Source organism: Zonotrichia albicollis, chromosome 15, assembly GCF_047830755.1.
Source record: "Zonotrichia albicollis isolate bZonAlb1 chromosome 15, bZonAlb1.hap1, whole genome shotgun sequence".
NCBI classification, from domain to species: Eukaryota; Metazoa; Chordata; class Aves; order Passeriformes; family Passerellidae; genus Zonotrichia; species Zonotrichia albicollis.
The window spans coordinates 9870086-9893603 of NC_133833.1; the positions used below are offsets into that span (position 1 = coordinate 9870086).

General features: G+C 40.0%; 1 protein-coding gene across 1 annotated transcript in view; it reads left to right on the forward strand.

Moving 5' to 3' along the window:
* Nucleotides 1-3647: 3647 nt before the first annotated feature.
* Nucleotides 3648-23518, forward strand: part of FSTL4 (follistatin like 4) — a 330553-nt gene continuing 310682 nt past the window's right edge. Inside the window, exon 1 of the mRNA XM_074551962.1 lies at nt 3648-3847. The gene's annotated coding sequence lies outside the window, so the exon portion shown is untranslated. The remainder of the gene's footprint in view (nt 3848-23518) is intronic.

Sequence of the window (23518 nt, forward strand, 5' to 3'; positions counted from 1 at the left end):
GGAGTGACGGTGACAGGCAGTGACTCCACTGCTCTCTCTGGTGATGCTGAGACCAGTCAGGAGGTTGATGAGAGCCCTTCCATCACTGATGCTGAAGGCAGAGCCTGCTGTGTCCCAGCTCCTGCTCCTCAGGGCCCTGCACACAGGGGGTGGGAGAGGGGCAAACCTGCCCCAGCGTGCAGCTGGGTGCCAGGGACTGCAGCATGGCAGCTCCCAAGGGCTCGTCCTGAGCAAGAATGATGTCCTTGATCTTTGATAGTGCCAGCTATTGACTGTTGATAATGATGATTTATCTCTAGGGTTAAGCAGATGGAATATTAAGATTGTATGTGGTGGAGAGCAAACCTGATTTTAAACGTGCTGCATCTTATCCCCCTCCCTAGTGAGGAGAGGGAGAGAATGTCCTTAATTCTGTATCTGCTGTGTTTGTGTCCTTCTGTAAGCTCCCTAAAAAGAACAGCCTGCAGCATTATAATAAGATATTTTGGGTTGGAAGGGACCTCACAGAGCACCCATTTCCAAACCCCTGCCATGAGCAGGGACACCTTCCACTGTCCTAAGGTGCTCCAAACTCCATCCAACCTGGGCTTAAACACTTCCAGGGATGGGGCAGCCACAGCTGCTCTGGGCAGCCTGTGCCAGGGCCTCACCACCTTCACAGTAAAGAGTAAAAGTAAAATGAATAAATAAATAAAAGTGCATGTAAGTGTATCATAAAAGATAGCTTTACATTTATTTTTGTCCCATTCATGCAGTATTTTCTGTTTCACTTTTGAACCTGTGTGATACTGTAAGGGTTAAGTCAAGGATATTTTTAAGTATTACTTTTAATATTCTCAGGTATTGCAGAAATAAGGCTGGGTATTTTGTTTTGTGTTTGATTCTTTTTTTGTTTTGTTTTTGTTGCTGCTAATATGAGATGGGATTCTTGGGTGTGGTACTAAATAGTGTTTAGCCAAGCAGGAGCAGGGAGATAAACTGGAATTCCAAACAGAAAGTCAGTGGAGTTGAATAAAAAAGAATTGTAGTTCAAGTGTTACCCAGGTGAATGAGCTATGCATTCTTGGCTCAAAAGTGTTTTTGAAAAATTCAGGTTTCAGAACCTCCTTTGTTTTAAAAATCAATAGCACTGACATGAAACCTGTACTTAAAGACAAAAAGAAAAAAGAGTGTTTAGATTCTGGTTCAGGCCCATCCTCAGCCCTTATATAATCAATAATAATAAAGGAATAAATCTAACAACAAACCTTATAGATTCTGAGAAAATGAAAAATATCATGCCTGGTTCCCCTGAGGAATTTCAGTTTATACTAACTGTTAACCAGGAGGAAGATGTTTCTCAAAATGAATTATACTGTCCTTGTCCAAAAGGTTCCCCTCAGTGTGCATGGTATATATGTGAGCATAAACCCTGCCATAAACCAGGGCTGGGTGGAGTGCAGTTTCCCCAGCATGGCTCTCTGGGACAGACTCTCACTTTCCAGGTGAGATAGAAGTGGGATGCTGTGTTTTTAGAGCAATAATAAGATGTATGAGGCAGCCAGGTGAATAGATTTTGGGGGAAAAAAAAAAATCAAAACCCCACAAACTAACAGAAAAACCTCACCACCACCACCACCCAATCCCCCGTCCTGCTTCTCATGTCTTCAAAGCCCTTCAGAACACTTAGGAAATTTGGGTAGAATTACCTTAATACAGTGTGCTTTAAGTACCCACATGGAGTATAATCTGCAAATAACTTCCACAGGGTCTTATCTAGGAAAAACCATTCACAAAATTACCACACAAAGTGTTTAATCTGGCAAGCCAAGCTTTTTTTGTCCCATGTGTTGATGCTGTTGAACACCTTAGATGCCAATATAAGTACCAGGAAATTCTGAATCTGTAATAAAAAAACAAAAACCACCCACAGTAATATTTAAAAGTTAGAAACAAATGAAGGGATCCTCCTGCAGCTGGACCTTAGTTCTAAAATACATTCAGACTGGTAGCATTGGCAGCTCTTATCTTTTTACTTGGGTGTAGAATTGCTAAATGTTTTCAAACCCTGGCAAACAAGGATACCAGTGCAGCTGAGATTAGTCATCTCAGTACCTAGAAGTAGCACAATTTACCTCAAATGACTGTGATGGAGAAGTGTTTGCAACATGAGGTGTATTCCATTTTCCTTGTCAAGGTGTGAATCAACAGAAAATAGTTGAAGACAGCAACATTAAAAAAATAAATACAGTGTTGAACATCAGAGCAGGAAAGCTGTGATGGTAGGGAGGGGCTGGTTGTGGTGCTGGATCTCTGGTACCACCAACCCTTTTCATTTTTGGGACCTTTGTTTGGGATGTGCCACTGGGCCTGTGAGCAGCACCTGCTGCAGCCTGATGGATGCTCCAGCTGCAGATCTGGTGATCTCACCCTGAGCCCATTGCACACAAACAGCAAATGCTGGTGGTCATGTGTGATACCAGTCAGCCAGGGCAGCTTGATGCCTTGGAGTGCAGGTCAGGCATCTCTGCCATCTCTAGTGTCCATTCTTCCACCTGCCTGCTTGGTTAGCTCCATTTTTTACCTCAATAATGTTCTCAGGACCACTTTGCCCCATCCCCGAGCTCAGCCCATTAGCTGGCAGCCCTTGATGTGGGCAATGGGTTGGAAAGCTGCTGCTAAACTCTGGGACCCAAATGAACAGAAAACAGCAGTGCAAGGATCACCATGTGGGGTCAAGAACCTTTATCTTTTGTGGATTTTTCCTACAGCACAGCTCTTTCTGGGCTGATGCAAACCAAACCCCAGCTTCAAAAGACCCTTTGTTTAATCAACTGATTTCTCTTTTTTATTTTATTATTGGTTTACACTTTTATGGATGTTGTTTTGCATTACTTTTGTCGAGCCAGTGTTTCTTCCCCTACAGCTAGAACAGTCGAGTGATGTTTGAAATTTATAATGCTCTTTGATTAATATTAAATGTGGAGAACAAATACATTTGGAAGGTCTTTATCTTCTGATAGCTTTGGTTGTTTGAGTTGCTGGGGCTGGGGCCTGTGACAGCTCCCTGGGGATGTGTGGGGTGTCTTCCTTGTTTTCCAAGCCTCATTATGATTGAGCAGATGCTCTCAAGTTGCCTCAATATTCCTTTTTTCTGTTACATCTCTAATAGTTTAGGTATTTCTCAGTTCTTTAATATCTTACATTTTTATTTCTTTTTGTAGTTTCTGCTTTCACTTTTAAAATGAAAGGGTTTATAATTTTTAAGGTCCCCATCCACTGTTGTCTTTCACACAACAGGAGAAAGGCTCCCTTGTATATCAAAAGTCAAAGTTCGCTTTATGTGCATCATTGTATAAGGCAAAATTTTTCCTCAAATAGAAAACAAATATCTATAACAACTCTGCTTTATCGCATTTGGAATTAATTTCATATTCCATTTTAAATTAATTTCATATTTTGGGGGAATGGCAAATACTAGGGGGAAAAGGTATTTTTGTGAGTGAAAGATGTATTAAGTATATATGAAAAGAAATGTTATACTTGTGCAAGGTTCTGAAATCTGTTATTTTCTGACCAGAAATCACTTTCTTCTGCTTACAAATTGAAGGCAATCAGTGGTATTACATGTTTCTGCTATCTTTCTTTCTTTCGCAGATTTCCTCAGCATTCTGTGTCCAACTGTTTGCTCAGTGAGATAAGAAAAGTGCTATAGCTGTGAGTAAATACTCCAGGCTTTAAGGAAATCCCGAAGACTTGTTGCAGAATTACACAATGGGGGATTTGGGAACTGAGCACACTTCTGCCAGCACTGACCAGGATCAGAGGTTATCAGAGATGAAGGAGAGGATGCTCAGCAGTGATAAATGTGAGTGCTTTTGATATATTTCAGCTTCAGAGTTGGAGATGTTGGCTGTGGTGAATTAGTGGTGATTCTCAGGTGGGACTGACATTGGACATGCTTGTGTGATATTTGGTTTATACCCTTGTCCAAGGCAGGTGTGTAGTTCTCTGTGTTACTGGCTTATAATTTCATTAAACTGTATTAATAATTAAAACGAACCAAAACTAAAGATTGACATAAAACTTAGGTATGTTGGAGGGGTTAGGGAAGAGAAAACCTCCCTGTGCCATAGGGAAGAGCAAAGACTGAAAGTTAGTGATGCTCCCACTCATTGTTTCATGTAATATCCAGGGTTGGACATAAATTGGTGGAGCTTTCAGTAGGGCTCAGAAAATGAGCAGTATTATCTGTCACAGCAAATCTTCTCTTGTCATTGCTCACCTCTGCAAGTTACTTGTAAAGAAAAGAGCCTTCTTTTAGCCTCTAATATAGTTACATAGACAAATCAGTGCTTTGGTCCTTCCCTTTGCTGTAGTCTCCTGCAATTGTCTCTGTGAAGTCTTCACATTGGATGGCCTCTCCAGAGGCTTTAAATGAATTGCAGAACAAAATAAAACCGGAGCTTATGCTGTATGCATTTTTTATGACTAGAGCTTATCTTACCAGATACCAGAAGGAAACTCTGGCTGATGTTTCCTAACAGAAACGGAGAGACGTTGTTTCTCCAGGGTCGATGGATGCCATCAACCTTGCGCATGCATCTCGCCCAAACGTGACCTTGCTTAAGAGCAGAGCCATTTCTGAGCAGGGTTTTGAGCGTGGCCCAGCAGCAGGCTGGGTGCTGGGTGGCAGCTGAGGGAGGAGGGAAGGGCTGTGCTGTCGGGGCTGACGGCGCCGCCGCGGCCGTGCGGCTTTGATGGTAATTGGGTCGGGCAGATGTCTCCGACAGCTGTGGCTAATGGCCTGCCGTGCTGGGCAGGGACCAGACCTCCAAACTCCTTCTGCTCCACAGAAAACGTTTGGGCTTGTGTACATGGAAAAATAAAGCTTGCTCCTCATTTAGCTTTATTATTGAATTCCACCCTCACTGCTAAATCAACAAATTGCTGGTGGTTTACACTTGGAAGCTGGTCTTTTCTGTGTAAGGTTGATTCTTTTTCTTTTGTTGTGGTGTTCCTAGGTGTGTTTTTTTTCTTCTATTTCATTTGTTTGAAATGGCTATTTAAATTATTGATAACATCTTAAAACTGAGCTAATTCACTTCAATTTATCCAGTAGACAAAACTATTTATAATTAACGGAGAAGCAGAGGTCACTTCGGTGTGTAATAACTGCCAAGCCAAATGAATAACAATTATGCAGTTTTTTATCCTAAGCTAAAAATTATGCAGGTACTACCTTCTGAATAGCCTTGAAAGGATTAGCAAGAGGTTCAGGTGGTAAGCTGTTGGGAAAGAAGAAAAAAAATCCTTGGTGTGGGGGGGTCTCAAAAACTGTGCACTTATTTATCTGATTAGACTGGCTATGCTGGCACTAGAAACAAATAATCTTTTAAAATAAACCTTATCTTTAAATCATAGTGACAGCAGAAGCTATTGTGAGAACATGACCATACATAATTGAAAAGGACAAAGGGTGAGGGTTTTACATAAAAAGAATAGGATTTGAGTGTGGCTTTCTTCATCTGTCAGTGTTTGCTGGGCAGTTCCTAGGGCTGTTGATGTTCTTGGTTCTGGAGGAGACTACTGTGATCAGTCACATAACCTTTAGTTTTTCTGAACATTAAGACAGGGAGAAAATGTCCCTAAAATGTCCCCACCACCTTGCTATGTGTTCCTCTGGGGCTTGCATGCTATTTGAGGAATCAAGAAATGAAAGAATGGCTTTGCTCATACCCTGACTGGGTAACGTGCTTTTGTTTGCGCTGCATATTTTATTAGTGTGAAAGAAGGAGAGGTTAAAAGAAAAAAAATTAATGTAGGCTGCAATACTGAATTACTGCACCAAAGCTGAAATGGGTGTAAAAAGTAGCAACAATTGCATAATGGAACAATAAAAAAGCTTCTTTCTTTTTCTTGCAGGACATAATACCAGTTCACAACACTGTATAATTAGATTGCCACATCGCCCCTTGTAAAACCAGGAAGAAAAGAAACGTAGGGCTGCATTAAAACTCCTTTCATTTTCTAATGCCTTTAGAGAGCTATTGGACATAGAGGACTCGCTCTGGCAAAAAGCTCTAGTGAGCTATTAGGTTTTTAACTATTTTATAGGGTTTTTTTATTGTTGCCAGGCCTAGTTTTTCAGTACAATGACTTTGTCCTCTCTCCCCTTTCCAGCCTGTCGCACATTTATCAATCTTACAGATAACATTCACTATAAAGATAAGTCCAGGCTCTTATGAAGCATTGTGTCCTGCTGACAAATCTTTCCCTCCCCCCAGCGTTTTTTTAGTAAGTCTCACATGGCTTCTTTTATCTGATGATCTTCTGATACAAATTTCTTGTGTCAGCTCCAGATCTCACAGACAACAGGAACAAAACCCTGTCATGCAAGAAGTGGACGCCATCACCTCTGGGCCAGGTTTTAGTGGAACACAGCAGAGGAGAGCAAAGACTTCTAGGTCAGAAGATGACCTTTCCTAAACAGTTAACCGTGAGCAAAGCCCACACCTTTTTCCCCTATTAATTCATATAAATGTTTTCTCTTCATAAAGACTGTAAAGATAAAATGCAAGTGGTCAGAGAAGAAGCACTCCATGTTGAAAAACAGCTTCATTTTCTCAGTGAAGCGGATGAAATTTACTTGTAAAAAACCCAGCTTTTGCCAAGGACAAATTGATGCAAAATCACTACCTTGCCGCAGGTTGATTAGAATTGTGTCTTTTCAAAGAAAAATAGTATTGCTTATTAGTGGATCTGCCAAATTTTGTCCTGAGTTAAATTTCTTAAAATCTGTAAAAATGTCAGAGTTCAGAGTTGCTATAAACATGCACAGGTGACAGTGATAAGTTGTGTTTAGCTCTAACTAGGAATTTTAAAATGATGTATAGTGGGTGCAGCTGAATGAAATCTTGCAAACTGATATCAGCAAGAAAAATGTTCCTGCTTAATGCAGTGGGGAAAAAAACAGAGAAAGTTGCGTCTTCCTTGTGTTTATTGTTTTTATGGTAGTGGGAGATGTAGTCTTAGCTGGGACTTAAGGATTGGTCCTGAGTGTTACCATGTACAAATCCTTCAAGGCTTGCCAGGCAGCTGGGGAGTGCAGTGGCACCAGCACAGTGAGCAGCAGGCAGGATGCTGACCCAGTAAGAGAACTCTCCTGACGTGTCCTGGTTCACCCCATCCGTGGTTAATCGGCTGCGACTGGTCTCCAGAGCAGGGCTCTTGGATAAACTAACTCATGTTGCAGTGGAGAGAACAGGACAAGCCTGTCTGGTTTCTTCCTTACCCATCCATCCTGAGCACTGGCCCTTGGGAGCAGAGATGAGATTTTCTTCCAAGCCATTGCAGCGACTTCTGGGGCCAAGGCTGGGTTGTCACCTCTGCCAGCTTCCAAGAAATGTTTCTGTGACTTTTGCTTGGTCTTAATAGCAAAGTCCACAATGTTGCTTTGGCACTACTGAACACCTCAGCTGAGCATTTCAGTTTATATCTGTGTTTTGAATTGAAGAGGAGATTGAGAAGGATATGCTCTTTGCTTGCTAGGTTGAATTTCCTACATGAGCTACAGGGCTTTTAGCAGGTTGAGTATGTTGAGCTGACAGAGTAAGTCTGCACCACATTGTTCCAGAGACATTTCCAGCTGGCCTAGGCTGACATGATCTGTATATTTAATTAAATTTAATACCACAAATATCTGACAAGACATCATGAGGCACCTCTGTTAGACTTTAGCTTGCACACTTACTACACATGTATGAGTGTACATGCATGTAGGACATTTTTTATATATTAATAAGTGTAATATACCTATGGCTTTCAATCACTTCTACTATTGTTAAATATTATTTAACTTGATGTGTTGACTCTTGCTGCCAGCAGCAGAGCAGTTGAGCAGAGTGTTTGTTTGTAAGCATCTAGAAGGCAACAATAAGAAAAATGATTAACAAGAAGTCATGTCAAGCCTATTCAATTTTCATTTATAATAGCAACAATCCTTGTGGGTAGCAAGCCAGTTTCACATATCATTACCATAAGCAAATATTTAGAGGATAAGTTCAAATACAAGTGGAAAATTTTATTCTAACATTAGAATTTATCCTGCATGTGTAGCCTGCTCTGCAAAGAGGGGACTGGATGAGCAGAGAGGCAAGAGGACAGGGTTTATGCACAAAAAAATCTTGTGAACAAAACCTGGACAAACACAGTCATAGAATAAAGTAGAATATTTCACATGGAGGGAACCTTCCAAATGAAAAGTTTTCATGTGGCTAGGGCTAGAAAGGTTAAGTCTCAATTGAAATAAGGACAAATCAGTCTGGATAAGCAAGGAAAAAGGAAAAACTCAAACAATCAGCAAACCAGAAGAGCCAAAGTTATTTGACATCAGAGGGGTTTGCCCAGGCAGTGAGGACTGTTGCTGCAGGCAGATAAAGACTCTTGATCTTCTCCATAGCTAAAAATAATGCCATTTCCCAATGAGGGGCTGGGGTCTTGCTCTTTTTTTTTCTCCTTTTACATGTCCCTTTCTCTAGACAAGGCATCAAGGTCCCAGAGTGACCAAGCAGTGGCTGATGAGTGGCTGCCAGGGCTCGGCAGTGCAGTCGCTGGGAGGTGTGGGAATGGCCCCGGCTGCCTGCAGGAGAGGGGATGCTCTGAGAGGCAATGGAAGGGCTGTGTAAATGCCTGGGAATGGAGCCAGCGTTTCTGTAATGGCACTTGACACAAGAGCAAACACCAGAGAAAATCCAATGAAACTTTAAAGCGAAATGTCTCTTAATTGTTCGGCGGTCACAACCTCTCTCCATCAAACCCCTGCATAACGAGTTTCCCTTCAGCCCTACTTGGCCTTGTCTTTCCAAGCTAAAAATCTGAGCTTTCAAGCATGAGTGACAAAATTGTCAGTATTGTCTAGATTTGTGCAAAAGGACATGCTTTTGCTGCATACAGCAGCTCCTATAAAGAGGAACTTACCCAAGTTTGGGTCAATTTTTCTCTAAGAAGCCATTGCAGCAGAATGGGAAATGGTTTCAGGAAGGCAGCTTAGAGAACAGACATCAAGATGTTAATTATTACAGTCTTTCTGCACTAAATCACATGAGTTTACCCAGACTATAAAGCCTAGTGCTGCTGGGTGATCAGCTTCCAGAAACAACCAAAGATGACTTTTTTATTTATGTTTGATGTTTCTTGCTAATTTAAATGTCACAGCTCATATCTATGTCTCTGTTACTTCAAGGGTAGGCTACTCAAGTGTGAACTATAATAGTGCTGTATCTTAAACACACTTGAAAAGGTACTTCAATGTGGAATGCCTCTGTTTACATTAAAATGATATATTATTATTTATTATTTATATTGCAGTAATATCCAGCAGCTTCAGCCATCTATTAGGAAGCCTTTATGGTCAGGGTAAAGCAGACCATAAAGTAATGTTCCTACCCCTTCTAACTTTCAATTATAAGTCAATCCAGCCATGAATATATCAGCATGTTTTCACAGAAACCAGATATATGTGCTGTGGTGTTAAGGTGTCAGTGTTAAGCTGCCAATGGACTGAGATTTTACTACACCACAGGCTCCATCTTCCTTCTTCCATGCCAAAATAATCTCAGGCATTCAGGCTTGGGGCTACTCAGGTCCGTGAAACAGAAAGAGAATTTGAAAGAATATTTGGGTTTTAAATTTGCCTTATTTGCAAGTAACAACTATTTGATAATATAGGCCACCTTGTCAATATCCCATGAGACAATGGGGGCATCACTGATGGAGGAGGATCATCTGAGTCTTATCTCTCTCTCCCTCTTTGTTTCCTGGAACTGAAAGTAGCCCACACCACATGGAAACCTTTTAGATCTATTTACTGAGAGATTTTTTTTTCTGCCACAGATGTACAGACTGATTGGCTTTGACAGTGCCTTGTCTGATGAGAAAGGCCCTCTGCTAATAAGCTAATATTCTCAGTTGCACTCATAAATGATGCAGTGATCCTAACAGGCATTTCAGCTGTTTCCAAAACGTCCCTGATCCATATGTTTAATTGCACTCAGAAATGCTGCAGGGACAGGGAAGGTTTGCTATTCCTGTCAGGGAGCAGGTATGGCTGTTACATGTTGTTGCCCTTTTCTATTCTTCTGCACATCCTTTGCTGGATGAGCTGTGCTCATCTTCTGTCTTGTGTCGTGGAAGAAAAAAAGCCATAGAACTGCATGTGAAAAGATGTTTTATCTGCTTTGCCTTGAATAATGTCACATTTCTGGGTGCCTGGTGGATCGAAGACAGGTTCTTTGATATCAGTGCTCCCATGTGAGAGGATGTGATGCCCCAGTTCAGGGGGCATTGTGTGAGATGTGAGGGGCTGAAGTCTTGGGGATGTTAGACACGTGTTCCTGAGTATGTAGCTCTTAAACAAGTCATAGAAGATATGACAGGCCACCAAGAAGAATTCCACTGGCTTCCCCCCTCTCCCAGACCTAACTTAAAGGTTCAGGACTCATGTCTGGGCATAAGTGAGATGGCAGGGGATCCAGTATCACAAAGTCACCCTAAGACATTTGAATAGACTTCATAAAAAAATGGAGTCAAAATTGCCATCCTTCCCTGTTACACTTGCTAAAGGCCTGATTATGCTGGTTGCAGGAACAGCCAGGGGTCCTTGTGTTTTGTAAAAATAATACTTAACAGAAATCTTATAGTTTAAGAATTTGTCAGCATCTCAAGCAAGTTGTGTTGTCTGTTCCCTGACATTGGCTCTTGTTCCTCCTTTGTATCATGTATTATTGTTGTTTGGTTTTCTGCAACTGGAAGATATTTGACCTATGAGATGGTAAATATTCATTTTTTCACTCCGTAGTGATAACTGATTGTTATTGGCATGGTGAAAAATAATGTCTTTACAGGCCTTTCTTAAAAATATCTTTGAAATGGGAATAAGGCTATTAATAATGATTGTTATAATGATGTCATGATGGGGAGACACATTTGCAGATAATGTCAGAGGAACATCTGGATGTTAACAGTACATAGTGTAGTCTAATTATTCTGTGATGTAATAGATGGCAGATTTCTTACCCAATAGTCCTTGAACCCACAGGAACAAGCACCTTTCCCTAACTGTATTTGTGGATTTCTTGGTGGAAATAATCTGTAACAGAGAGACATGGATAACTTAATTTAAATTAAAAGGAATAATAAGAAAGGTGAAATCCCCAGCTGATATTTTCTTTAGGAAGGCAAACTTGAGTGAGTAAGCAATTGGAATAAGTAGCTCATGAGAGGGGCTGTGCCAGATGTGGAAACCTGCCATTGAGAACCCTGCCCTCTATGAAAAACCATTGTACACAAAGTATGTGTATATATATATATGTGTATATATATATGTATATATACATGTGTATATGTGTGTGTGTGTATATATATATATATACACACACACACGTGCCTACCTTCTCTGTGGAGATGTAGGAAACTCAAAAGGGACAGAAGAGTGAGGTTAATTACGAGCTTAGAAACTTGCAGCTGGGTTGGTGCTATAAGGCAAAACCTCATCAGCCAGAAATGTCTAATGAAGAGAAAGATTCTGGTGTGGTGTTTGATCACAGGGTGATTATGAAGCACTAAAACAGTATGGCTGTATAAAAACCCAATGTACTGTAAGATTAAACAGCTGAATTATTTTCTCCATTTATACAGAAGCATTAATGTCTGAATACAGCACCAATCCCTTATAGTCAAAAGAGATGGATTCAAGCTGCAAAATATGTAAAGCAAAGTGTAGAGAGTTTGATAATTATGTGTGAGAAAGTATCATAAAGGAAGAAACTCAATGAGCCAAATGCATAGCTTATTTGTCCCAGCAAAATCAAAACTCGGAAGGTTTCTCTAGACAGAGAAGAAGAACAAGGGAAGAACTTTACCCAAAAGGTGATACTGTGGTGTTAGCAAATGAGTATAGATGAGCTATAAATTAATGGGAGCTGGGAGCAGCATGGTTCTGGGAAATCCTTGCAGGACAAAAGGGAAAAGCCATTTAAGAAGATGTTTGTCCCAAATGATGCAGTTATTGGTTTCCTGGGGGACAAAGTGACCCAAGTTTGGAAGGACAATCCTTCCAGTCTCCTGTTTCTAACTTCATTTCCTCTTACTCTCGATCAAATAATAAGTACCTTCACTTATTATTTGGATGACTTTGTCAGTGTTTGCAAAGTAATTTAATTCAGATATCTATTCAACAGCCACAAAAAATATTCATGAATCCTGATTGTTTTGTAGATTTTAGTGCCATAATCAGTCAAAGAAGTGGTGCTATACCTTGGTGACTAGGCAGTAAAACACCAGCTCTGCGCTCCATATAAAGTGACAGAGATTTTAATTGCACGCTTGAAAGGTCTGAGGTTGTTTCTGAATGAATGAATGAATCTATTAGTGCCATTGTCTTTGACTATAAATGCTCCAGCATAATGACAAGGCAAAGCTATTACTTTGCCTTGCGTGGAGCACTCCCACTCCCATGTTGCTCAAATTGTTTTGTCAGTGGTCAACACTGCATCAAAATTGTCATCTCAAAAAGCAAAGTGGACAACTAATGTAAAGTTCCAGTGAACCCTCCAAAATTTAAATATTTTTCAGTTTATTAGATGGAGAAATCTTCATCTTTTTCACATCTCATGCTCTGGCTGCAGAGCATGCAACTTGCCTGGCTTCAGGGTGAAGCCTTATTTATGCTGGTAAATTTATTATACTGGTGTGATTGGTCAGCTTAAGGGATCAAAGCCACTTCCTCTCCTGAAAAATAAGGAATATGTTTTATTTGGCTATATCTAGTACAATATCTTTGCAAAAGGCAGTCTCTAATGCCCAAAATACTAATGGAGAAAACCACTGGGAGGAGTTTTGTATCAAAACTAGAATTGTGTGCTTTATTACTGACAAAATATTATGTTGCCTGCTGGCTGCATGGTTCTGAATCTTGCCTTAGCATCCACAGTCTTTCAAGACATTTCTCTGCTGGTACAAAACCCTGTGATACATGGAAATCCTGGCTGTAGGTGCTTCTTTGTGCGCTGGAGAGCTTTGCCAAAATAGCTGGAATAAACAAGAGTTTATCTTTACTGCTACAAAAGGTCCGTTTATCATCTTACTAATGAATGTTGAGTATAAAATATGTATTTATAATGCCACACAAAAATCACTTTGAAAACTGGATGTATTAATTGCAGTGCTTTGACTAACTCAAGTTTATTTGTGGTGAAACTGAAGTGGCTTGCTCTTGCTGGAGTCTGTGTTCTGAATATTTTTAGGCTAAAAAGACACATTCTTTTTTGTTCAGACATGACAAGCTCCTGCTGTTGTCTTGGTTAATGTCAACCAAAGAGTGCTTTGGGCACAGTTATTATTTATATCAATTCTGCAGATTGTCTCTTGCTGGGGCAGTGGATGTTCAGTGGGAATTATATTGATGCAAAATGCTGTGCTTATATGTTGTGCTTCATGGGAATGGTTACAGAGCCAGGAGTTGTGTCCCAGTATGAGTGAGGGGCCTGCAGACTGGGTGAAATTACCCCAGGGTCATTAGCATTGAAGTAATGGGCAGAATTATTTCATCAAAGTTGGTCCCCATTGTCCTGCATCAGGCCTGGATTCCTGCTGCCGAATCCAAGGTTTTCCTCCTCTTTGTGCCAGACTCCATAAGACACAATAAAATAGCTCTATATGTTAACACAAAACTCAGGAAGTGACTGTCATAGACCATAGGTAGAGTGGAAAATAATGGTAAAAAGAAGCTATGTAAGGACATATAATTATTTGCATGAAAAATCCCACAGCTGAGAATAATAGATGGGGGAAAGAGGGAGGAAGAGATTTCCATTTAATAATGATCTGTATGGGTCAAAGGGACAGGCAAAAATTTGGAATTAATCCTGAGCCTCTCTGAGTAGTTATCTGCATATTTAGGAGTGTTAAATCCATAGATCCTGCTCCCATTATTCAGATTTGTGGGTTTTCTGTTCTCATTGCTGCCTTGGAACATATATATGCTGAGCAATAGAAAGCCTGAAGTTATATCTTTCATTCCTAACTGCACAAAAGAAGTAAGACTAAATGACTGAAATACAGCATTAGGGAACAAAATCTTCCTCCTCCCTCATTTTCTTCCTCCATGACACAAGCTAATGGCATGTCCACAGAATTATTATATAAAAGGATGTTATATATGAAAGAAAACCTGAACATCACTTCTCTACTCTATGACAGAGGGAAGTGATATGTCTGAGGCACAAAATCAGTGTACCTGGGCTTGGAGTCAGATTCAAAAAGTGTGATGATGTCTTATCTAATAGGATAAATTAACTCTTGCAAAAGAAAGCACCATGCTATTTGTCGAGGGTGTCAATAAATTTCCACCTCTGTTTCCTGCTGTGAGCAGAAAGCAGACAACAAGAGAGGTAACAAATGATCCCTCTCCTCCAACGCCTTAAACATCACTATAATGATGGGAGAACAATGGCAACTTCTATCACCATCCTGAAACGAGGAATTTACTGTCACAGCTCTCGTGGGACCTAATTTAAAGCAGTGTTCTTAGAGAAACTCAGGTCAAGAGTAAAGAAGAAAAAGTTGATGGAGATCTGTTTTGACAGCTGGAATATCACAGAGCGTACCAGGTTAAACATGGAGGGATTTATGGGAAAGGACTTCTTACAGGGAACATGCCTGACTAAGAATAGCAAATCTTTTCTGCTTCTTGGTATATAACTCCCCTTACAAATGCATGCTGGAAGTGCAGACAGTTTTGCCAGAAATGTTTTCATTGATCTGCTCCTTTTGCAGCATGAGTCTTACAGTTTTTTTAGGAAAAAGTCCAGGATTTTGCACTTGGGTCAGTGATGTGGCTGTACCTCTTTGATGAAAATGTAGTGTGAAGGCAGAGCATCCCTCCATCTGTTGGTGCTCATCTCTCACAAGGGCTTCTTGCTTCTTGCTCATTGATGGATGCTTTAACTTACATGAGTTAAATAATAATCTTTCTGGCTGGGGGTGTGTGACTTTGGACACTCAGAAATGGGTATTTAATCCATCTTCTTGACTTGGACTTCAAAGTTTAAGAAGTTGCCTAAATTAAGCAGAAATTGACATCTTCCCTTCAGGTTTTTGTGCTTTGTGTAACATGCCTTCCACATGTGTTCTAGGACTAAATTTAGTGCAAGGATTTGTCAAAAGCACAACAACTAAATTTATTTATTAATTTAACTTTTTAGAAAGGAAGGGAAAAGAATATACTCTTTATCTTTAGTCAATATTCTTAACTTCAGAGAGGCAGACAGGTATCCTTTAGCTGTCAGATCCTTGTAATTTGTTTTAAACTTTTGCAAAGGTCGTGTAAGAGAAGGAGTGGGGGGTACCTGCAGGGAAATGTCTCTTTTTTACAGTAAAAGCAGAAACTCACAGCTAAGGCTATTTTTGTGGATTTTTCTAACAGAATAGGGTTTTTAAACTGCTTTTATATTCTTGATTTTTTTTAATATTGCTAAAGGTAGCAGACCACTTTAGCAATATTAAAAAAAATGCCCCATAGGGTCTTTGAATTAAATGCTCCCTTTGGTTGAAATAGTTTGAGACTTTGAAATAAAGAATGGTGAGGCCCCCTATATTTGAAGGCTTTGCTGTTTGAAGCATCACTTTTGTTTTATCACCCAAAATGTCCTCTGGGATCCTGAGAACACTTTTACAAAGGAGGAGTCCAAAAGTCACCTGTTTATGGCAAAGCTGCTCTTCAGAGGAGGGCAATAAGTGAAACTAAAGCCACTCACCTCAAATAAAGTAAAAATAGACACAAATATTATCAAGCTTTAATAAATGATGAAATGTTACCAGGCTGGAGAGAAGAAGACCAGAGGGTAAGGAAGAGAATGGGGATCACAAGCAATAGAACAAGAGGAATGGTCTCAGGTTGTGCCAGGGAAGGTTTAGGTTGGATGTTAGGAAGAATTTCTTCAGAGAAAGGGTTTTCAAGCAATAGAACAGACCACCCAGGGCAATCACCATTCCTAGAGGCGTTTAAAATGTGTGTAGATGTGATACCTGGGGACATGGGTTATGTGGCATTGGCAGTGCTGGGTTAATGGTTGGACTTGATGATCTCAGAGGGCTTTTCCAACCAAAATGATTCTGTGATGGTTAAATAGCAGGATCTCATCCTGTGGGATGATCCTCCAGTTATTGATAGGCAAACAGTGTCAACTGGGCAGGATGAGCCACCTCCTGCTCCCATCCTCAGAGGTGCTGCCCCAAGGTGAAAATAAAGGTCAGGAACATCAGAGGCATTGCCACTCTGTAATCAGGAGTGACTGACTGTAATTGACCCAAATACAGAACAATACCTCAGACAAAGCTGATAGGGATCACTTGGTCATTACAACACAAACCAATGCCAAGCCTTTTAGCAGCAGTAATGTAAAAAGGAAACAATATTCTGTTACAAAGAAAGGTCAGAACAGCGCTATAAAATAATTGGAAATTGAGCACACTCCTTGTGAAGATTTGCAGTCTTCATTTTTCTAGGAGAAACTGTACAAAGGTGGTGCCAAACCTCAGGTTTTCTGTGTATTACATGCCACCGAGAAATATATTTGTGCAGCATATTTACTTAGAAATATCAATTTTCATGGGTTCTAATCAACAAATTCAGGAGCTAATCCATGCTGCTGAGTTTTCCCAGACCCTGGCCATATTGTGTTTTCTCTAAACAAACCCATGCTCAAGAGCAATCACAAGCTGGTAATGCTAAAAGCAGTGTTTGTACAGCACAACACATTTACACTGTCTTTAGTTTTGCAATTTAAGTGGAATAGCAAGAGCTGCTCTGCATGACCCAAATTTCCTCTTGCTGAAGCGGGACAAGAGGAGATGGTTCTGCTCTGAAGAGCAATAGCCAAAGGCAGGGTACAGGGAGGTGTTCTCAGCCATTACTAAAGCCAAGCTTCATCACCACTCTTCAGGCCTTTGCCTGCAGTTCAGGCAGAGGACGTTTGCTTTGGCATGCACAGTTTAAAAATAGTTCATTTGATCCACATTGGGAGAGGGGCATCCAAACCCAGGGACACAGAATAACCCTGCACATGTCTTCTCCTAGAGCATCCTTTCTCAGGTCACTGGGAGTCTTTCCCTTTGACCTCCTCTGTGGGCTCTGCTCTTATATCTTATTGTATATAAAGTGCATTTGTCACATAAAGAAACCCATGTTGTAACATGAAAGTATATTTTTCCAAAAAGACATTTTTGGCACCCTGACAAAGGTCATCTACACATGCCAGCTCTTCTTTTAAAACCTCAAATTCTCCGGTGCGGTAATGATGTTGAAATATGTTTTCATGCTCTAAAAACTTGTTTATTGGGTATTTCAGTTTGGCTGCCACAGAATGAAAAAGATTATCTTCAAATTGGTTTAAGATCTTAGAAAATGTCTCCTTCAATATACAGGTTTGTTGATGTGATGAGTTTGGAAATTTTCAGGCTTTTAGTCTCTGAATGTGAATTTAAAAATCTGGATTACTGGAGTTAAATATAAGTGGGTTTAAAAAAATAAAATAAGATTTCTGAAGAAGAATATAATCCACAGCAATTATTTAAAATTTATCATTAGAAGATGAAAATAATCCTATTTTGTGTTATAAGTGCAATGTAAAAGAAAAGGTTGCACCCAAAATGGACATTTGGCTTTGCAGTTCTCACTCAAGGCTTCTGTTGGGAGACCCAGTCCCAGCACCTGACCTCGTGCCTTGCTACCATGCAGAACAACAGCTGGATTGAATACATGCCAGGGAGTGCAGTAATTCCAATGTGCCAATCACCCTATGAAAAGCCAAATTAAAATGTACCAACTAATAAGACCTAATTTCATCATCCTTTAGCAGTAGAGATGAATGAGCAGTGTAATTAGACAAACACTGTCAGTGGGCTTCAGAGAATTGTTTTTAAGAAAAGCTAACAGAACCTGAGTAAGAAAACAATTGGATTTGTGGGATTTGGGATGTAGATTAGATAGCATTTTTGGTGAAATGGCTACTGATAAACAGTGGGGTCCCATCAGGGATCAGATGCAGAAAGGCTTGCAAGGAAGATTTAGATATTGAGAAGAAACTCTTTACTCTAAGGGTGGTGAGGCCCTGGAACAGAGAAGCTGTGGCTTCTTCATCCCTGGAAGTGTTCAAGGGCAGGTTGGATGGGGTTAGTTGCATCCTGGTCTGGTGGAAGGTGTCCCTGCCCATGGCAGGGGCATTGGGACTGGATGATCTCAAGATCCCTTCCAATCCAAACCATTCTGTGGTTCCATGAAGCTGTCCAGCACTGTACATCTGCTTTATGGAAGACACAGAGATCTGACCTTCCTGCTGTCCCTTCTTGAGAAGAACCTGCATCATTAGACCAAATTTTACAGTGATTTTCATGCCCTGATCACTTAAAAATAAATTTAACCTTGAAATTAGAGCTTTGTAGTTTTGTTCAAGGATCTGTTAGCTCAGGTGGATCATGTTGACCTGGTCCTTCAGGACTTTTGCCACCTGCCTGGTACCTGTGTGCAACAGCTCTTCCCCCCCAAAATCTTTGCAAATTAACTTAATTAGCAAATGACCTACCATGAAAGTACAATGCTGTTTTGCATCCAAGGGGCTTCACTGACAGGTCTCTAGGTTCTGGAACATTTTTATCTACAAATCAATAGCCAGGCTCCCCAACACTTGTTCTATCAGACGATCCAAGCTGTGATAGCACAGCAATCAGTCATAGCCTCAGGAGTACAATACTGGCTTCTAATGACATGAGTGTTATCAGAGATTTGCAGGACCTGATCAATTGAACAAGACAATAGATGGCAATCAATAGTTTTCTATCATTATAGCAACCCCATTCATACTGCTGCAGTAAGAGGTTTGTCAGAACTTAATTTCATGCAATTTTTTCTGTGGTTTTATCCACTCAGGTGTTTGAACTCAAACTCAATTTACCAGATTTATGCTTTGAAGCTGGCTTTGCTTACATTGAGATAGCTGAGTGATTTGTTTTGGTGATTACTTTTTACTGAAAATTATTTCTCTGTATATCCAAAAAGGGAAGGCAAATGAGTAATTGTGTTCATAGAATGATTTAGATGGAAGGGACCTTAAAGATCATCCAGTTTCAACTCCTCTGCCATGGACACTTTCCACTAGACCAGGTTGTTCCAAGCCCCATCCAACCTGGCCTTGGACAACACATGGGGAGAGCTGCAGAGGGGGCAACACTGCCTGAGGGCCACAACTGCTGTTGTCACTGTCACAAAACAGGACAAGGTGGCCCATGCTCCATAAAATTGCAGCCACCTCTCTTGATGCTCCATCTGTCTTGTTTCTATTGGTGTCCTTGGCTCAGTGTTGGAGTACAAAGCTTAAAACCTTGAATTCTGGCATTTATTTTATAAAGTCTCCTGTGCAAGTAGAGCATGACATGAAAGTCTTCTCAGTCAATACTTTTCAAAAATAGAGGCCAAAATCTGTCTCCTGTAGCCAGGCTCTGAAATGGAATATCCAGTTTTCTCAATGATAAACCCCAGTTTGCTCCTATTAATTTGATACTCCACAGTCTTGAAATAAATATTTATGAGCTGAATGATGCAATTTAAGAGCTTAACTTATGGTTTCTTTTTTCATCATCCCAGTTGTTGCTATGCTTGTGTTTTTAAATGGGGTGTTCTGGTCATGGTGTGTCTGGTTGGCAGACCCAGCCCATCTGCAGCAAGAACATGCACTTTCACCCTGGTTATCAGCTCTGAGGTCACTCCAACTCTTCCTACAGATACTGGGTTGAGCAAGGGACTTCTGTTTTGCCTCCCTGCTTAAAATAGTGAACACTGCCTTGGAGTGAGGCTTTGGCAGCAGCTCTGCCAGGACCAGCTTCTCCATTAAATTTAGGGCAAGGTGATTTGGTTTAATTTAATTAATAGGAGCTAAAACACTCTTGTGCCTTGGAATTGCTCCATGCCTTTGCTTGGTGTAGGCTTGTTAGCTGAGCTCTTTTAACACAACCACTGGCCCAAAGTAACCCAGAACTTTCATCTGGGAGAGCCCCAGTGCTTGGGCCTTGCTGTCTGCCAGAAATAACGTGCCCTGGCAGAGGAGGCCCCAGGGTCAGTAGGCACCTGCAGGGCAGGACAGGACCCATAAGTTATTTCAGCCCTAAAGAGGCTTTTTTGCTCACCACACAAACCATCATCCATGTTTGATGGGAGCTAAAGTTCATGGCTTGCTTATCAGACCAATGGAAAAAGGGATTCTTATTACAGTGTCATATACCTGTCCTGCTTGTTGAAAAAATAACAGGGGCTTAGGATCAGGCTCCCACCTTTGTCTGGAAGTCAAACTGCTGGCCATGAGGAAAGCTCAGTGAACTGCTTCCATTCATTATTTTACTGGGTAAATAATTCAGTTTAATACTTTCTTGTGATCTCTTGCCACTGCTGCAGTTTGCTTATGCACACAGCCATCAATTTAATCACATATTACAGCTGGATTTGGGTATTTGGGTTGCTGGCTGGTTATTATTTTTGGACTCACAGACAGGAGCATATCTCTTTATAAATTCTTTATCATATTTCTGGAGAAATATCTCATTTGAATGTAATTAACTTAGTCACTACACAATTAGTTTATAGGATTTATTAATGCAACTATTAAAGCCAGCTAACAAGCTCTGGCAATCCCTATGTGGATTTTAAACCACAATACAGACAAGCATAATAATAAAAGGGAAATATTTTAATATTCTCCTGTGGGTGAAAGCCTGGATTCCCTACTTGTTTTACACTGTCTTCAAATTAAAGTGCCTGCCAGCAGTTCCAGCCCTGAGGTCTTCACTCAGTTTTCCCTTTGGCTGCTTTAGGCAAAATCCTTGCCCGTTTTTACTTTTTGTAATTTATGGTTGATTGGGTTTTTTTGATTGTTGTTGTGTTTGGCATTTTTGTGGATATTTTCTGTATGAGTAAGGGGAGGTATTTGAGAAAAAAAATCTGATTGGACTTTTAATATGTTTAAGATGACATAACTAAGGAAAAAATTATCTGTAGAATTGTTTTTGACCCTGGCTGTTGCCTTAGCAGAGGCCTGTACACATTGAAAGGAAAATTAGAACGTTGATAATGTAATGAGTATGAACTCAGAGCATGGAAAATGTTATAATTCCACTGTTCTATTTGAAAAATCTGTTCTTCTTATAGGTTTAGGTATTCATAACAGTTTATATATATGTAGTATTGATTAAAATATTAATAAGAAATATTAAATAAAAGAAACTAAATCAAACCCTAAAGCCAAAAGTTCTACATACCACATTTTCTATTAAAGAATAAATTAGAAAACGGTGCCTTTTTATCTTCAAGATTCCCAGTTGAGGTAAAATGACAAAAATAAGGTTTTCATTGCAAGGTTGTTGGGCTTGGTTTTATGTAGCTTCAGCTTATGACAATTAAAGGATATTTTAACTGTGCACCTTGACTTGCCACTGTGGCTTTCATGGCAGAGAGACAGAGAGATGTGTTTTTGCCCAGAATAAACAACCATGCCCTTGAACAAAATATAAAATTGTGTAGTCACAGATGTGTGCCATAAAGACTGTATGGTCCAGCCCAGTGAATGGGCACCTGTTGCAGTAAGGTAGAAAAATTATAAAAGAAAAATGAGCTTTGAGATCACTCCTACCCAAATCATTCTATGATTCTATATGTCAGATTATACACTCAAAAAATGCAGATTTCCTGTTAGCCATGCTAAGACCAAGCCCTTTTAAAGACCCTGGCCACTCCAAACTCTCTATTTCATACAAAGCTTCTTTCCTTGCTTGGAGCTTGCTCTGCCCTTGGACTTGAGTGAGAAATTGACCCTGGAGCCCAGAGATGTTTCCAGGAGGCCCAGAGAGCAGTGAATATCAGTAGGAATTATTGAGTTTATGGAGCTGTGCACCTTCTTTGAGGTCAGGAGCTGCCATTTCCCTGATTTAGACATGTTTGCTCTCCTTCAAAGCCTCTTATGCAGATTTGTCATGTGAGAACGGGTGCTCCCAGCAGTGTTGGAGGTGCTTGCCACATGTCATGATTTAAGATTTCTGACTTTATTCCAGCTGACACATCAAATTGATTTAAATTTTCTCTTGAAAAATAGAAATTATTTTCAGAATAAATTTTCTCTTTTCTCTTTACTAGATAGTTATTGTCACAAAAATGATAGAAAAGAAAGCATTACTGGAAAAATAAGTTTTATCTCTGAATAGGAAAATGATATATGGTTACATAAATAAACATATATATAAAAACATAAATAAACATAGAGGGTAAGTAGGCCATTACTTAGAAATTTCAGGTTTTGAATGAGGATACATTGAAGAAATGACTAATGTTATAAGCATTAAACCTAAATAACAATAATTCAATTTTCATAAGCCCAGGTCATTCTGTGTTTTAAAGCTTCAGGTTTAGCTATAAAGGCTGGAAATTTGTTTGTGCTGAACTTAAAAACAGCCTTGTCATTACTTCCATCCTTCAGAATTTCATCCTGAGAAAAGCTGTTGGAAAGCATGAGATGATTTTCTGTGGTGAATTCATATTTTTCTCTCGTTACAATACTCATTTCAGAGTAGACTAATAAACGAGGATTTCAGCTATTTGAACACCTGGGAAGGGATGAGAATGATTTCCTTTCTCCCAGACCTGCCACCTGGAAGGAAAATCTCAGCTGTACAAGGGGCAGAGAGAAATATCAGGAGTGAATTCTAACTTGGAATTGATTATGTAGAACAACAATCATATACACGTGACACAACATCTGAGATATGCACAGCACAAGAGAGGCTGATTCCCAATGGATAACACAATTTAAATATTTATTATTATAGAGTTTTATTTTCCCAAGGTTTGTCAAGCTCAGGTTTGATTCAATGTCAGTGCCATTAAAATTGCTACTATTTCTTCTTTCTTTTCTCCTTATACTGAACAATTATATTACCTCTTTGATGGAAACTTATATTTTACATCACTCATTGCTCCCTTCAAAAATATTTTCCTTGAAAATGAGTCAGGCTTAATAAAATAGACTGACTTCATTCTGAAAGAAACTGTCCCTTTAGGGTTGTAATGCTGTTAATTTATCTATTATGTTATCTTTTACTTAACTCAGAGGATCTTCCTTGAGGAGCTCATTATGGTTTGAATGGTTTGGAAGAGAGAAGTTGCACTAAACCAGGCTCATGGAAGGTGCTTTTTTTTTTGGTCATTTTTAAAGGGGATTAAAAGGTTGTATGGAGAGTATAACAAGCTTTGTCCCAGTGTGGGCTGCCAGGACAAGGCAGGCATGTTCACTGCTGCCTCTTGAGCTCTGGCTTCCTACCTTTAGTCCCTTTTGTGATGGCTGTGACACTCATCTGCAATGGCTCAGGGAAGGACAAGCCTGGAGATGAGCCTCAGCAGGGCTGGGAATGAATGAGATGTTCTCTACCAACTTGCTTTGGTGTA